Here is a 6000-nt window from a genome sequence, read left to right as displayed (position 1 = left end):
CCCAGAGGAATGGAAATCATCAAGTCGAAGGTATACCTGTTCCCCAATGTTCATCGCAGCACTCTTTACAATAGCCAAGAGTTGGAACCAGCCCAAATGCCCATCATCAGATGAGTGGATACGGAAAATGTGGTACATCTACACAATGGAATACTACTCAGCTATAAAAACGAATGAAATACTGCCATTTGCAACAACATGGATGGACCTCGAGAGAATTATATTAAGTGAAACAAGTCAGGCACAGAAAGAGAAATACCACATGTTCTCACTTATTGGTGGGAGCTAAAAATTAATATATAAATTCACACACACACATACACACATACACACACAAACGGGGGGGGGTAAGAAGATATAACAACCACAATTATTTGAAGTTGATACAACAAACAAACAGAAAGGACATGGTTGGGGGGGAGGGGGGGAGGGAGAAGGGAGGGAGGTTTTGGTGATGGGGAGCATTAATCAGCTACAATGTATATCGACAAAATAAAATTTAAAAAAATAAAAAATAAAAAAAAAATAAAAAAAAAATAAAAAAATAAAAAAAATAAAAAAAAAAAAAAAAAAAAAAAAGAAATAAATTTAACCAAGGAAATGAAAGACGCCTACACTGAAAACTATAAAGCATTGATGAAAGAAATTGAAGTCAAAAATAAATGGAAAGAATCTCTTTTACATGAATTAGAAAAATTCATATTGCTAAAATGTCTATACTACCAAGCCTATTTATAGTTTCAATGCAATCCCCATCAAAATAACAATGGCATTTTTCACAGAAATAGAAAAAAAAATCATGAATAAAACCACAAACAACTCTGAATAGCTAAAGCAATCTTGATCAAAAAGAACAAAGCTGGAGGCATCACACTACTTACTTTCAAAATACACTGCAAAGCTATAGTAACCTAAACAGCATGGTACTGGCATAAAAACAGACACACAGACTAATAGAATAGAATTGAAAGCCCAGAAATAAACCCTCACATTTATGGTCAATTGATTTTCAACAATGATGCCAAGAATGCACAATGGAGAAAGTACATTCTATTCTACATATGGTCCTGGGAAAACTGCATATCTACATGCAGAAGAATGAAATTAGATCCCTATTTTATACCATATGAAAAAATCAACTCAAATGGATTAAAGCCTTAAACATTAGAACTAACACTAGAAGAAAACATAGGATGAAAACTTCATGACTTTGGTCTAGGCAATAACTTTTTGACATTACCTCAGAGCCAATCTTGAACTTGTATGCACACCATTTTACTTATATACATATAAATAAAATTTCATTTTATTTGTATATTTATAATAATAAAATTTATATGTGTGTGTGTGCATGTGTGTGTATACACACACATATATAGCCTCAAACTATTTAGAGCCCAATCTAACAGAACTGTAAGGAGAAAATGACAAACCCATAATTTTAAAGAATTTTTCTTATATTGTTTATCAATGACAGATAGGAAAATGAGAAATCAGTAACAAAATGATAGCCCCCCAAAATAAATATCACAAACAAAATGCTAGCCAAAAAGCCCATGAATTTGGGTACTAAAAGCCACACTAATAAATAATTTCAGGTTACAGAATAAGTAAAAATTACATTTACAAAGCATTTATAAACTTCAACAAAAATATCTATACCTATTTGTGGCATGTAGCAATACTGAAAGGGGAGCTTACAGTTTTAAATTTTTATCTGGAAGATAAAAATTGCTAGAGAAACTCCCACTAAGCACTTGAGTCAAAATGTCAAGGAAAAAACAAAATAAACTCAAAGAAAACAGAAGATAGTAAAGATAAAAGGAGAAATAAATGAAATAGAATGCACACATACAATAAATCGGACTTGATCAATAAAAAATAAGCTGATTCTTTGATAAGATTAGTATAATAGAAAACCTCCTTAAGTGTACGAAGAGAAAACATGAGTAAATATCATTAAAATAAAAAGTGACATAGATTATAATAAATATTTCCGATGCCTTAAGACATTATTTCATGAATATCATCAACACATTAAGAAATCTAAAAGAAATGAATAACTTTCTAGAAAAAATATAAATTATCAAAATTTAGCCGAGAAGAGTACAGCCTAAATAGACCAATAATTTTTTTGAAAAATGAGCTCAGAATCATAAACGTCCCCAATCTTCCCCCAATTGCATAAGACTGAATTCATTTTATGTGAGTTCTAGAAACCTCAAAGAACATTAATTCCAGGCTATTTAAGACACAGGAAGTTACCCAACTACCAACCCATTTTGTGAGAGTAGTATAACCTTGGTACATAAGCAGAATATAGATGACATAAGAAAATGGTGTGATTAGCTAATCTTACTTCTAATTACAGATACAGCAATTTTACATAACTCTTAAATGACTGTATGAAATATAAAAGGAATGTGCTGAAAATACAAGTAATACATCACAGACAAATGCAGCTTATCCCAGGAATATAGGTATTATTTAAAGTTAGGAAATCTTTTAACACAGTAACTACATAATAGGTTATAAAAGAAAAACAAGATGATCATTTGAAGAGTTGCAAGGTAAGACAATGAGTATTTTCAGCACTTTAGCTTGGGAAAATTTCTAAATGTTATATTCTGACTGTATCACTCCTTGATGAACTGATGGGCAATGAGTTCTTCCAGACAATCTTGGCAAGAGTGTGAATCAGTATAGCTACCCATAGAAATACAGCAGTATCATTTTTTTAAAATTGTTGTGCATATTCCTTAACAAAGGTATTCTACTTATAGTTATCTGCTACACAGAATCACTTTTTCAAAAATACTACTGCAAATATACAAGGATGTTGATTGAGCCTTGTTTGAAATAATAAAAAAATTTGAAACAACAAAGATTCTTAATAAAATAAAATGTGATATATATGCATATGATGCAATTCATTCTCAAAACACAATATTATGAATGATACAGATAGTTTATCATTTATGAAATTTTAAAACACTAATATTTGTATATATTTTTCTTTCAAATATTTGGAAAATTTTTTGAAAAATACAAGCAAACTAAAAATCCTGGTTGCCTTTAGGTATAATTGCAGAGGATCGAGATAAACAATTAGAAATGATGGCAATTTCAGGTTTATCTTTAAGGTTCTAATTTTTTAAAAATGAGATATTATATTCAGATATTACTTATTGATAGAAAAAGAATAAAAATAAAATTTAAATCAAATGTAATAAAACGTTAAAGTGATTTAATTTGCAGTGTTGGGATATGGGTAATTATTATATTTCCTTTACCATTTTTCTGATTTTTTCCACTCTTGCCTCTATCTCTCTTTTACACAAGCACACGCCCACACAGTGTTTAAAAGCATATTATAGAAAGATAGATTAATCTTCAAAAGTAAGTGGTTTTGCATCAGTAGAGAAATAATCCAGCAACATTATTAGGGAGCAAGAAAAATGCTCCCTTATGGCAAAGAAACAGGGGCTTCTTGAAATAGATATAATCTAATAACTATTTCACAGTTTGATATATAACCTGAACAGTTCTCTGTAGAGCATTCCAAACAAGTACAGGAAGTTTAGGGATGGGAATCTTTATCATGACATAGGCATTTCAGAGGGTATAGAAGAAAACATACGGAAAAGAAGCAACTAGAAGAGGATTGGGCCACAAAAGTGAAAAAAGGAGTTGGGATTTGGGGCTGCAATCAAGAATGACAGCTCATAGGTATATACCAACATCAGACATCCTAACAAGATAGGATATTCTGCAGGTCCTCAAAGCCTCTGGAGAATGGGAGTGATCTGGTTTATTTGGAAGGAGTTAGATTTAGCCAGAATTCTGCAAAAATTCAAAAGAGCTAGACTAAGTGAACAGGGAGGCGATTGTTATGTTTCCTGCCAGCACCGTTTGGCACAGAGGAAACAGGAGTTGTTCTTGATGTATGGAATGAAGGGGGGTAGAGGGCAGAGTGTTGTTCATTTTATGAGGTCGAGAAGAATGAGCCTGGAGTATATACAAGAATGGGAGTGTTTTCAAATGAATAAATACACAAATAAATAAATGGAACAATCTGTTCGGACAAAGTTTTCTCTGTGGGCCATCTGGTTCATATCAATTAGCACACACTTATTCTCTTTGATCTTTAAGTGGGCATTGGCTCAGAGAGGTCCTAATGTAACCTTAATGTGAAACTGTTCTGTATATACATGAAGGAGATACCTTGTAGGACTTCAAAAAGGGTAAAACTAAAGTATGACTTAATCGCAAATAGAATACCAGTTAATGTTATTATACAGTGTGTGTGAATATATATATATATGTATACACATCCTTAAATATAGATACATATACATATACAAATATATATCTACACACATGTGTGTGTGTTTATCTACACCACCCTAACCTTAGTTTGTTGTTTTGTAGGTAGAATATAAAACAGAGCAGAGAAATAGTGTATTCTATATATATGTTAAAAACATACACACTGACTTATCTCTAAAAGTTCTTAAGAGATTAACATACATTAGGTAAAATTTCAAGGATATTTTCCATAGTACAGGTAAAATTATCTGTCTTGGTTATTTTTTGATACTCTTTACCTGAAATAATTAAGTTCCACCTAGCAAGTATATTTTTAATGAAATCCTTCATTAATATTTCTCCCATATCTTATGTGGCTGGTTCCATTTTTTATTAGCAGATCTATTCAGTGCATCTCAAACTTTACTTACCTGAGGTTTCCTTTGATAAAAAGAAACATTTGAAGATTTCAAAAGGCTTTTGAATGGGAGTAGATATTTCAGTAATGAGACAAGACTTTCAGTATTTTCAAGCTACCCATTTTTTTCTATTCTTGAAGTTTTGATACCCTATTTCCAGGTATCCTCCATCAAACTGTATTCGTAGTTGGAACTCACTAATTTAATAGATTAATTTTACTTTAGAATATGTCCAGCATTAAATTTATCATCTTTCAAGAGTTTAACAGTTTCTTTAATAAATGAATGTTGTGGCTATAATATAAAATGTTGCCTTAAGCAGAGTTAAATATGATTTTATTAATCACAGTTAGAAGTTGACCTCATACATTTTAAGTTTGAGTTCAAAATGCAACACATTATCATTTACACAGACTTGGTTAATTGGATATTTTGATTAATTGAAAATAACCATTAGATTTAGTAGTTGGATTATTGAACTTCGAATAATTGGAATACAATAAAATATATCAACACTACAATTCTATCAAACATCACTTAATATTTCCTCTATGTTTCAGAAAGAAATTCAGAATTCTAAGTTTATCGGAATAATCATTATGAGCACTAACTCTGAGCATTGATTATCTTTTACTGGTATCCTACATGCGTGAATCATAAGAGATTGAGCTCAATTTATACAGCATGTTGAACATATCCAGGAAATTATTCTCCATAGTCCTTCTTTTAAAGATTTAGAAATATTCTCATTTATTTGCATTTTTCTTTTTATAGGATGGAAAATATGTAAAATATGTATCTTAAATATATGGATTCTGAATTTCTGGCTCTATTATATTTCATTTCTTATGACCTAACTTTTAATTATGGACTCCAAGTAAACATTCAAAAGACTCCTTTACTAATTCCAAGAATATCTTAATATGTAATTTATCGTTCTTTCTAATGTGCCTATCTTAAAATATTTTATATTCTAAATTGATATCGATGATTATGGATGCTAAGACATCTTAAGAGCAGAGGTAATATGTATCTGTTGTCAAAATGTCAGTGTATTTTTAAGCCTAACACTCTTTATTTTAATAAAGAAATTATTAAAAAATGATGTTATCAGTAGTTTAGTGCTAGAAATAGTAGTCGTAGTAAAATATAAAACTAGATATTAACCATAATAACCATAATTTTTTGCACACATTATGTACTGGGAACTATGCTGTGCACTTTACATATAATACATTAAATTCTCACAATAATATTATGAAGTTGTCATTAT

Source organism: Cynocephalus volans, chromosome 9 (genome assembly GCF_027409185.1).
Source record: "Cynocephalus volans isolate mCynVol1 chromosome 9, mCynVol1.pri, whole genome shotgun sequence".
NCBI classification, from domain to species: domain Eukaryota; kingdom Metazoa; phylum Chordata; class Mammalia; order Dermoptera; family Cynocephalidae; genus Cynocephalus; species Cynocephalus volans.
This window is presented reverse-complemented; position numbering follows the sequence as displayed.